The 12,962-nt window shown below is 28.3% G+C and overlaps 1 protein-coding gene across 4 annotated transcripts in view; it reads right to left on the bottom strand.

The window, feature by feature from the left end:
* The window catches only part of LOC124489761 (neuronal acetylcholine receptor subunit alpha-7), a 34,003-nt gene that overhangs the window by 18,332 nt on the left and 2,709 nt on the right, over window positions 1-12,962 (bottom strand). Inside the window, exon 3 of one of the 4 annotated variants that reach the window (XM_075735694.1) lies at window positions 5,751-5,851. The exons of the other annotated variants lie outside the window; for them this stretch is intronic. The gene's annotated coding sequence lies outside the window, so the exon portion shown is untranslated. The remainder of the gene's footprint in view (window positions 1-5,750; window positions 5,852-12,962) is intronic. 4 annotated transcript variants of the gene reach the window in all.

Consider the following 12,962-nt stretch of genomic DNA (forward strand, 5'->3'; position numbering starts at 1 on the left):
TTTTTGCAAACTAAAACCAGAAAAATTAAGTAGGTATACGAAGAGAAAGTGATGAAAAAAACGATTCAAGTCTCTAGACCTGGAGGCGATAAATATTTAAATCGATGGTCCAGATCATATTTGTCAGCAAAAACAGTGAAATATAACAACAACAACAACAACAACAAATGCATCATTCAAAAGAAAAGGTGTAAAGATAATAAAAAATAAATGTTTTTTCCTCGAAAAGGCTATCATCGGGTAACATAGAAAAATCGGCCGTCCAATCTAGCCTATATTTTTTTTGATTGAATCTTCCTCGTGGAAGGGTCAATAACGCATTTTCACCATTTTTATCCAACCCCACCCACTTCCGCTATAGCCATACACGCCGCTTTTCTTCAAATTGATCCTGAACAGCCGCCACTTGGAATATTTTCGTGAAACTTCGAACAATTATACGTCGCACCACAAGGTACAAGAATCCTGACATATGAACTTTATACCTCTAGTCTCTAGAGGTCAAAGGGCAAAAAATTGTCACTCCTAACAACGAAGAGGAAATATTCCATTTTTCTCTCAACTGAAATTTTGATCAAAACAATTAATGGAAAATAGTTTTCCGACCCAAAAACCACCAAAAAATCGACCAAGATAGCTGTTCCGTTTCCTGAAATTACACGTAGGAATGATCTACTACAGAACAACCGATAGTATATCTTTATTTTTAAATATATTTTTTTTAAACAAAAAGAATAAAGCATGATTCATCTATTTATTGCAAAAAAATCAATGATGAAAATAAACAGGAAAAGGAAAGAAAATGTACAACTTCATATTAAAAAAATAACTGCAGTTATATATACAATATTTGAAAAATCATGATCCAGATCACTATCGTCTTCCTCAAAGACCTGGAGGCGATAAATATTTAAATCGATGGTCCAGATCATATTTGTCAGCAAAAACAGTGAAATATAACAACAACAACAACAACAACAAATGCATCATTCAAAAGAAAAGGTGTAAAGATAATAAAAAATAAATGTTTTTTCCTCGAAAATTTCAAATGAAATTCTCATCGTTTCATAAATGAGAAATTATTACTTGGGAAAAATACCTAAAAATCAACAAGAGAACTGTAAAGAAAAAGAAAGAGCAAATTCTCAAGCATATTATCAACAATAAGACTATGATGGCATTAATTATTGATTATTGACATGGACAAATATATTATTATTATTATTATATATGATAGTAAAGCTCAAAACCCATTGCAGTAACCATTTGTAGACAACATTTGAAAAGTCAAATGATGTCGGTTAGTTGTTTGGTTTTGTGTTTGTTTCCGTTTATCAATGTTTCGTTTTATTTATTTTTTCTAATGTTGTTGGCTGGTTGAAATTCTTTCCACTTGACTTTTTGGAATTCAATATCATCATCATATTCTTTTGATATCAATTTTCTTATTTTCGATTGTTGTTGTTGTTGTTGTTGCTGTTTATTTTATGGAATAAAATCTAGCAAGACTTGTTCCAATTTCATCAAGACGAAGAAAATGAAAATGTTTTTTTTTTCGTTGACTGTTGTTATTTTTCAAATCTAACAACGTTCCACACACACACACACAAATACAATCAGAGAATTAAATCATTTTTTTCATGTTGTAAGTGATGACTTTTTCCTTCATTTTTATTTCACTTTTTCTCTGTCCATGTGTATGCACTTATTTACTCTAGTAGTAGTAGATTATATTTTATTTCTCACTAGGGAAACATCCTATCATAATAATTTCTATAATTCTTTAGAAAAAAACGGAGGCCAAGAGTTTTTTTTTCTCATATACAAAAGGCAACCATCGTGAGTATACAATCTTGTAGATTAAGACATATATTACATAAATAGAGTCAAAAAAAAGAGACAAAACTAAAAAAAATCTAACATCAAATAAAAATCATTGTGTTTTTTGGATTGTCAACAGATTTTGGTGCTCACCCCCTTTCATCAAGAATGTACTTTCACTTTACAAGCATTAAAGGTTATATTTTTCTTCAGTGGTAGTTTTTACCATTTTTTTTAGTAAAACTAAAATGAGATTACCATCTTATGTTTGTAATCAAAATTATATGAAACAAATAACGAATAAATCATTGCATCTACTGCAATTTTTTTTTTGTAAATTTTCTGTAATTTCTGTAATTTTGTTAACATAGGGGACAGGTGCTGGCAAAGTGAAGATAAAGTTGCAAAAATGTTTGGCCCAAATATCAAAATAATCATTACAGAATAATTTATTATAACTTTAGTTTAATGATAGAAAAAAAGCGAACAACAATTTTCTGAACAACATATTAAAATACATGATGTGAGCAAAAAGAAATGAAAATTGTTTGAAAAATGTTTTATAATTCATTGCCACTTAAAATAATTTTATTTTCTATTTCTCTTGATAACGTTTTTTAAAAGACAAAAATCTGATTTAAAACATATATATTTGATTGATAAAATCTTTTTCTGGTTAATGTGGTGTTTTTTTTTGCTAAAAAAAAGTTATTATAAATGTATGTGTGTGTGTGTGTGTGGCTGAAAATTAGTAGGGAATTAATAGTGGAAAAAAGTTTGAAAGAAAAAACAACAAAACATGGATAAAATCATCATTTATAATTCATATGATGACGTTAAATTTGTCAGTAAAAAAAAATTTAACATATAAATAATTTGCCTGGTTTAATAGCCACAAGAATAGAGCATTAGTTTTGTGCTTATTCTTAATCGCAGCTTCATTATAAACGAGATGACAAAAAATAATGGGAATTGCAATTTTTTTTTCTGAAGTCGAGACCATTCAAAGAAACATCAATCATATTGTATTGAATTCATATATAGTATGATTTGTTTTCGAATAAAATCACCCATAAACAAACAACAAAAAAAGGTCATGTGCAAAATTCCGAAATTCTTTATTCAATTGGAAATATGATATCTGGTCTATGATGAACTCAAATACAATGTGATTTGAAACAAAAAAATTTCGCAATGAATACTTTTGTTTCTACATATACAGTAGCAGTTGACAAATAGAAATAAAATAAATATCTTGTTTTTTGTTCGAAAGAGATTATGTTTGCCAACTGAAAACTTGGCGAACAAGATTATGTTTTAATTTACTATTGAATTTATCTATGACAGTGAATGTAATATATGCTATTTTTTCTACATTCTATGCCAGGCCGAATTAAATCTAAATGAAGAAAAAAAAAAGAAAGAAAAAACTTATTTTGATTCGATCATCAATTTCAATATACCTGTGATGTGTGTATTCAATATGAATGATGGATTGAATCTCATGATAGAAAGAATCAATATCATAATTTAAACGTCATAAGTTTGATTTTTTATAAAACCAACAAGTACCGGTCAACATTAATAAATGAACCATTTTTTTGAGTTATAGAATATCAATGCCAAAAAAGTACATTTATTTTTTATTTTTGATCATGTTATCCATCCGTTTAATGTAATTCTTATTTATTTTTCACACAACTCTTTTTTTTAAAATACAAAAACATCTGCTGTTCGTTTTGTGATAATAATGATATAGCATATGACAATTTTTTTTCCAATACGATTCCGATGACAAATTTAGATTTGCAAATTTTTCTCCTTTATAAAAGTTTTGTGCCATGTCAACGATGAAAACGGAAAATAACGAATATTGTAATCGATATATAACAACAATAATATCACACCAGAAAATTTGTTTCATCAATAACCGTGAACCGATTCATCAGATATGCGCCGTGTTTATGTTTATTTATTCGTTGTTATCATAAACTCAATTCATATAGTCTGAAAAACACGCAAATGATAAATTAATAGGCAACATACGAAGAATTTCAAAATATTTATATTCACGAACCAACTCTTAATAAATACAATATGGAAAAAAAATGAAAATGTTGAGAAAGTAGCAATTGATGAAACGCTCAAAGGTGATTGAAAAAGAAACAGTAACATTCATTCACCTGTTTATATATATATAAAAAAACCGTTCATTATTATTGACTGAATCTTGAGCGATTTTCTATTCTCACCAGATAAGAATAAGCATCAGTGCCTTAATGCATCTCCCATGATAATTATAATGATTATATATTATGATGATCATGATTAAGAATTGTGAGTGGTTCAAAAAAAATATTCTCATTGAGCTTTCTTCAGCTATCACATCATCATCATCTACTGTATAGGTACATTATTAAAATAATACAGTATTATTCCGCCGATAACCTGTGGGTTTTATTTCATTGCCCATAGTTTAATCAGCGATATTCAATATTTTTTTTTGTTCGGGGCCGTTAAACAAAAAAATACGTCATGAAAGTAAGTTTGTATAAAACTTCAGACGTAATGACCACTTACTTGAACGGTGGTTGAAAATCACTGGTCTAACTGCAAAATAATAGTCTTTTTTGTATATATTCTTTATTTTCGTTTTTATCATCATTGGTAATGATCATTAGTTTCATATTCTACACATTTTCAATAGTTTTATTTTTAAAAAAATTTGATTCGGAAGCTATTCAGAATTTTCACGATCATCGCTATTCGATGATGGTCTATTATGATGGCCTATATTTTTATGAAGGCAATGTCATACCAACAAGAGCCAATGTCATTATCACTAATAGTCATAATATGCGAATATGATTACGCTGTTTTTGTTATGAATAGGAAAAACATTTTAAAAAATTTGATATAAGAATGTCTTGTCAATAAATGGTGAACTTTCATTTGTAATCTATTATAAAATGAAAGGAGTTTTTTTTTCTCTATATCGTCAGATTGACATTTCAATAAACATTTTTAATATCAGATGGATTTTCTAAACTACACAAACAATTCATAAATTTAGTCGAATTAAATCATAAGACGTGATCAAGATAGAAAAGTGGTGAACTAGACTAATGAACAAAGTCGTTTCATACGATCATGATTCAAATCCAACTATGATGCTTCATTATCATTATTTAATCTAATAATTAGTGTGTATGTGTGTCTCACACAAAAATTGTAGTAAATAAATGACTGAATGAGACAGATTCTCTTTAAATAAAATTATAGAAACAGTGAACATATACATTTACTCACACATTCATTTCACCATGACCACATATCCCCACAAGAATTTAGCACACAAACAAAAGCATGTATGGAATTCATTATACACAAACGAATTATAAGAGAAGAAAAAGTGAATCATGATGATGACATAATAGAATAGGGATCAAAGAATAGGAAAATTATTTCATGAGTTTAGCCAATCCAATAGCCAACAAAGTTTGCTACTCTGTATCCTGTATATACGTGTATATATCTGATGATGGTGATGATGATATTTAAAATTCACTTGGGAAAGTTTTAATTAATAATGACAAACATACATGATTTGGAAGAAATACTCCATAAACGAGAAATGCATGATAAAAGGAGTAAAAAAAACTTGCTTTATGATTCAAATTTTCCTCGCTTATGCCTCCTATTTCTCCAATAGACCTCTCCTCTCCTATTTCCTGATTTGGCCAGAAAACAAGCGGTTCTGTAAAGCAGAGGAAATCTGCATCTTTTATGGAATTCTAGAATTTTATGATTCCAAATTTTGGTAATGAACTGCCGTCGGTAGCGATTTTTGTTTTCATACAAACACAAACTCATATCCAGATTAATATAATTAAAAACACATTGAAAATATTTGCTAGATAAACATATACCGTAATGTACGATGATTATATGGAAAATTCATGTTCAACGGTTGAAGTGAAATTATTGTTTCGTCCATATATGAATGATATTCTAGATTCAATCATGACGCCTGTGCAATGGAGCAATAAAGAAATGAATGAAAGTGAGAATTAATTAAAGAATGAACCAGTGAAAAAAAATAACAAAAAATGAATGAGATTTTGAAAAAAATGATAGCAAAACTTAATGGATTTTATCCAAAACAAAATAATGTATATTTTGCGAATGAGTATAAAGAAGAGGGAGAGAGATGCAATCATCATCAAGAAGAGTTTAAGAGCTGAAATCTATAAAAAGAGTAGCACAAATAACGACAAAGAATCAATAGCATAACAACTACCACTATTATGAACGAAAAAACTCTGCTTCAAATGTTTTTAGTTTTGGTTGTGGTTAGTGAAATTGGTACAATAATTTATCAATGTCCAATGGTTGAATGGAGTTTTATTCAGAGAATTGAAGCAACTCGTGTGTCCATACAACAATCATCAGTAGAAAGTTTATTGTTGCTCGATGGATCATTTCAAATAAATACGATTCTATTGAAACCAATCTAATTTGACAAAATTGGTGTATCGATTTAATCGAATTTACAATTTAGTGACTGAAAAAAAAGAAGGAATGGATAAAATTTTGAATTTATTTTAAAATCAGGTAGATCATAGTGTATGTCCTTGTTGGTTAGTGTTATTTTTTTACAAAAAAGTAATTCACCATTATACCATCTGTGTCTGTGGGTCGGTTAGATGTAGGATTCTTACTTACTTTTTTTTAACTCGCCACATCTATTTAAAATGTAAGCGTTGCATATAAAAAGCTGTGACCAAATATTATCAGCATCACAAATTCAGAATGAAAGTTGGTTTGGTAATGATTTAAACACAGAAATTGATTTCAAATTGAAATATATTTCGAAAAAAAATCTTGGTTCTGTATATGGATTTGAGAATGAATTTGAATAAATGAATTGCATGAACATCGTGACAAGCATCATTATGATGCAAAATTAAGATTCAATTCAATCGATCCATGAGAGCCTGAATTGGCAATAATAAAACAAAAAAAAAATGGACCATTTCCATCTATAATCAAGAGATGAAAATGTTGGATAGGCAGAATTTGTTTTCTTCATATTTTTTTTCGTTTCTCATCGTTAATTTTATTTTAGTTTTAATCATAATGAAAAAAAGATTCACCATTTTATATTATTTAACATTATGGACATTATAAATCGATTATCTAATAATAAAAGTGCACACACACAAGTTGGTTGTTTATTTAAAAATCGTTCCAAATTGGCATCAATCAATAAAAAAAAATCTTATCATAAAAAAATGAAACCATTGGATAGCAATTATATACGATGGTTTCATGAAACAAAACCAGAAAAAATTCCTAGACCCTAGCCAGAACAATTTTTCTTTCTCCGTGCACACGCCAACGCATTAATCACAAATGGAACAAAACCAGTAACCAATAAGTTGATGAATAAAATGATGAATAGCAAAAAAACTAAGAAAATAATGGCGCGATAATGGTACTATATAGTCTATAGTCATTTTAGAATTCATAAAAAGGCAATACAAGTCAATTGATTTTGGCAGTCAGAATGAAAATGCCATACATATCATATGTGGGAAAAAATATATGGACATTATTTGCTGATAAGAGAATAATGCGGTAAATATTGTCTTCTGGGAACAATAAAAAATGGTATATTTTGGTTTATTCATTTCATCATTCATATACAATGCCACCATCATCTTGATCATTATGGTCATGCATAAATGAATGAGATGGTCGAATAAAGAAAGTTATTGGAAAAAAAGCAGACAATCAAAAAAAAAAAAAAAAAAAAATGAAGTTTAAAACTATTTTTCATTACGTATAAAGTCTTTCAAAAATCGATTGTCGTCGTTATCAGATCTAATAGCCAACGACAATAACAACAGAATCTTTGCCATAACCAATGTGTTTGTGTGTATTTGAGTCTATTTATTTATATCTTAACTTATTATAATCAGTCAAGACTATTGGATCGAAACGAGTAAATCAATGATGACAAAATCGATTACACTATCTGTTGTTATTGATAGCTCAATAATAACAAAAATAAGAAAAAAGTGAATTCTACAAATACTAACAACAAATACGTTAGCATTAGCATTATCTTTATCACAAAGTCATTCTCAATAATTCGCATTTGATGAAAATGAAATCGACCTCATTATCGATCATCATCATCATCATCATCATTATTGAATTGAATGAATGGAAAAATCAATAGAATAAAAATTTAGTATAGAATAAAACGAAAATGCTAGGTAAATTATGGTAAGTTATTATTCCTATATTGAATAAAAAGACTTACATCTCTAATTGCAATTGATTTTCAAACAAACAAACAAAAAAAAATCTTAATTTAATTACAAATCAAAAGAAAATTTCTCAAGATGTATCATCATAATCATATTCGTTAGCAACTAAAACAAGCATTTATATTATTTATTCCATCCAATGTTGAAAAAAAGTGTGATGAGTTAAAAGACAAAAATTGTAAACGACTTCGTGAATTAAATTGATTGAATGAGATTGAAAAATTCAATTTCTAGTTGCAAAAAATAATAATGAAAAAAAAACTCGAAAAAACCAACCAATTTGATGAACTGTAACGAATTTTCATCACGCTACACAAAAACATACGAAACATAGGAAGCATTTTTTTTCCCAACTTTAAACTTCGTACAAACTAAACACCATCATTATAAAGTTTGGAGGTAAATTTCCTTCCGAACTACATCGGCTATGTAGAAATTTGAAAATTAAATCGGTACCGAATTTCTTGTATGGGTGTATGTGTGTGTGTATATAAATAGGAATGTGTCAAGATCTGCCACCATCGTCTTTCTCATGAAATAGAGATGATAGTGTGTTTGTATGCGTGAAAATGTGAGACAGAAAATTTAATCAATTCTTTGTCGATGTACTAGATGTCGATGAAGAAATCTTGTATCTCTTTACTTATTCTTAGGTGTATTGAATACTTTTTTCTAGGTTTTCATTTTGATTTCTATGAAAATGAAAAAAAAGTGAATTAAGTGAATTAAATTTTTTATCAGGAAACGATGTTGCGGATATGTTATCACCGTTATTATTAAGATGAAGATTTTCTATTTTCTACTACTAATGTAACCACTACTACCTAGAATCATTGGCCCATTCATCGGAAAAATTTTGAAAAAACCATCATCATTATTATCAAAAATTTTGCGTAACGACAACATTGAAAAAATATCGTACAAAGATGATGGAAAAAAATGAAAAATAACTAAAACCAGAAATTCGGTCATCTTCGTCTTTTTCAGAACCTCATTACATATCACTGATAATGAAAGATCAGTTATGAGAGAAACAAACAAACAAAAAAAAACATACACTTTTATAGTCTTGAAAACAAAATTTTGATTCTATAAAAAACAGAATTTCACTTTAGCATCATAGTTAACACCATCTTCATCATCGTCATCAAAAATATATTCCATTTCAATTTTTTCTCACTCTTTTATGCGTGACATTTCGATTCAATTCGATGAAATAAAAAATCAAGGAAAACAACCATCAATATTAAAATAAAAATTGGAAAAAAATTGAATAACATTGCGATATGATCCAATCTTTTTCCAATAAAGATTGTGTCGAGGGAATGTAAGAAAAAAATTCTATGATAGATTCAGGAACCGACTCACAAACAAAATGAGTCAACAATGGAAAAAATGAGAAAATATTCAGCAAAAATAAAAACGAATAAGAAATTGCAAAAAAAAAACTATTCATTCAGATACGAATGATTATTATAATGGTAACTGAAATATGACGAAACACACAAAAAACAACTTTACAAAGAATTGGAAAAAAATTGAAATAAAATATTCCCTTTGTCAGTTTTGTCCAATTTCTAAAAAAAAAAAAAAATGTGAACAGTCATATACAAATCAATGGGAAGTCAAAAACTTATTGGATAGTTGATTCTGTTCATGAAAAAAAAACGCCAATCGAATCGACCATGGCAGTGCTGAAAAAATCAATCGGCCATTGGCAGGTCTTTTCAGTCTGGTTTCGATTTATTCTGATTTTTTTTTCTTCGTGAATCAACCAATCACTTGGCCATCCAGACAAAGCGTCGACCAGAAGAAAGGTGATTTGTTGTAGCCCATGGTTGCTGTTTCACATATACAGACAGTCAGCGTAATTTCAAATGGATTCGATTTTTTTGCTACAATCAATTTTCGATTCTTCTAGGAGACCATCAAATTTGGATCGAAATAAAAGGTAAAAGAAAACTTCTTTTCATTATCCAAAATATTGAATGGCAACATGGTTCATTTTGTAGAATACTGAAGTAACATCTATTTTCAATCAAATAAAATATCGTCTCAGCCTAAAATATCAAAAATCTCGACTAATTGATCGGAACGGCTGTCAATACTTCAAGCATTAAGAAATTTTATCAAGAAAACAGTATACACTCGAATGTTTTATCATCAAAATTAAGCCGGCCGAGATAGATTCGATAGAACGCACATTACCACCACCCCCACTATCAACTGAATTTTGGCTCTTGAGAGAGATCCATTAATCATCGATAGTTTATTCGATTGAAATGCAATTATATATAACTCAATATATGTTCACTCAATTGACCGCTACTAACATCATCAACATCATCGTTGTTTGATATTTCAAACAGTTTCACATTCGTTAATTTCTATACAAGCTTTCTTGACTTATATATGTGTTTACGCCATATGGATTCAGACAATCCGTTGTAAGTAGTATTTGAATGCAAGTCTAATCGATCGGCAAATCTTATAGAAATGAATTCAGTCATTAAACATAAGTGTGGAATATAAAAATTGACTTTCAATAAATCAAATTCATAGATGTGGTGTGAAACACTGCTAATATGTATGTTACATTTGTTTGTATAATGATTGATGTCGACGACCAAAATAGAGTGCTATCAATTGAATTAGTTTAATTAAATCTTAGTTTAGCATACCTGCTCACTGATTTAATCATCTTTGTCAGAAAAAGAGAAAAAAAATTATTTTAAACATCAACCATCCATACAATATCAAGAATATATAATATATAAATACATTCTTGCCTGCAAGGATATTTTACAAAATTAAAAAAAAAACAGAAAATATCATCCAAGCTTCAATGAATTCAAGTTTACCATTGTTAAAACAAAGAAAAGAACATATGTATAATGTAAGAGAAAAAACAAATTTTACTATACTGACGATCAAATCCGTATGGTGAAAAAAAATGTTCTCATGTTTCTCACATGAAATATAGCTGAATGTAATCCAAATAGGATTCATGATCACATTTCTTTACTATTCTTTTTCTACCGTTATCATTTCGATTAAAAATTTGATCAAGATGATAATAATAATAGAATTATCATGATTATTATTGAATGTTTACTGTTTGTTATAAAAACATTTGCACAATTAAAGAAAAGAAAAAAAAATTATAAATACAAAAATCAATTAAAGAAATTTCATGATTCATTCTGTTTTTTACATAAATAATAATATTCCGAAATAAAAATAAACAATGGACAAAAATGAAAAAAGGACAAAGTTTGAAAAAAGGTAGATCAGATGATGATCATCATCATGATAATAATAATAATTTTATTTGGAAAAACCTCTAGAACTAGGAAAATCATCATCATGATGCTTATATTTGTTTGCGTGAATTTTTTGTTTTTTGTTTGTTTTGGCTATATATGAGAAAAAAAATAAGCACAAATTTAACCAACCAATTAAAATCCGACGACAAACTAAGAAAGAAAAAATAAGCTAACCAGGCAAGAAAAATTTTGCAACACGCATCTCATTTTACTATAGCAAAAAAAATTTTCTAAGTTTCTATGGAATGATTGTTGTTCCAAAATGAGAAAGAAAAATTTCTTTGTTGCTGTTTGTTATTGTTTTGTTAAACGAATTGATCAAATTGTATGGAATGCAGTTTATATCCATAAAAAAAACTAAAAAAATATGGACCGAGGACAATCAGAAAGAAAAAAGTTTTCCAACCTACAAAATTATTCAATACACCGCAACTTATCACCAACAACACGACAATGATCAATTTAAACAAACTAAAAATGTTAAACAAATAATCGAATTGAATTCAATTGGAAATTCTTAGTATAAACAGAATTTAAGATGAAAATAAATACCATGTTTATCAGTCATGTAGCCACATCAATCAATTGAACAGCCATGTCTGAATTGAATGTCTATGATTTGTGAATCATTATTAGTAAATGATCATAAACAACCAATAATAAATTTATTTTTTCTTTACATTCATTCATCGATCAATCAAATCGATTCGTTAAATGATAAGAAACCTCGTCTCCAATTGAATTAGGTTTAGTCAAATCAAATTTGACCATCCATCAATGTGAATGGAAAGGAATTGTAACAACTCAATCATTTCATGGCCCATGAGTGTTTTCGATATATATGTTTGATTTTTGATTTGAAATGAGCAGCAGGAAATAATGGAAAAGAAGTTGATATTGTTAGAGACGAATTAGTTTTGTTAAAAAACGAATTGATCAAATTGTATGGAATGCAGTTTATATCCATAAAAAAAACTAAAAAAATATGGACCGAGGACAATCAGAATAGAAAAAAGTTTTCCAACCTACAAAATGAACGAGAATTTATTCAATACACCGCAACTTATCACCAACAACACGACAATGATCAATTTAAACAAACTAAAAATGTTAAACAAATAATCGAATTGAATTCAATTGGAAATTCTTAGTATACATGAATTGATTATAATCAATAATGATGATGGATTCAATGCCACGGCTAATTTAATCATACAAATGAAATTTCCTTTAAATACCATGTTTATCAGTCATGTAGCCACATCAATCAATTGAACAGCCATGTCTGAATTGAATGTCTATGATTTGTGAATCATTATTAGTAAATGATCATAAACAACCAATAATAAATTTATTTTTTCTTTACATTCATTCATCGATCAATCAAATCGATTCGTTAAATGATAAGAAACCTCGTCTCCAATTGAATTAGGTTTAGTCAAATCAAATTTGACCATCCATCAATGTGAATGGAAAG

The sequence above is a fragment of the Dermatophagoides farinae genome, chromosome 2 (assembly GCF_024713945.1).
Source record: "Dermatophagoides farinae isolate YC_2012a chromosome 2, ASM2471394v1, whole genome shotgun sequence".
In the NCBI taxonomy this organism is placed as follows: Eukaryota; Metazoa; Arthropoda; class Arachnida; order Sarcoptiformes; family Pyroglyphidae; genus Dermatophagoides; species Dermatophagoides farinae.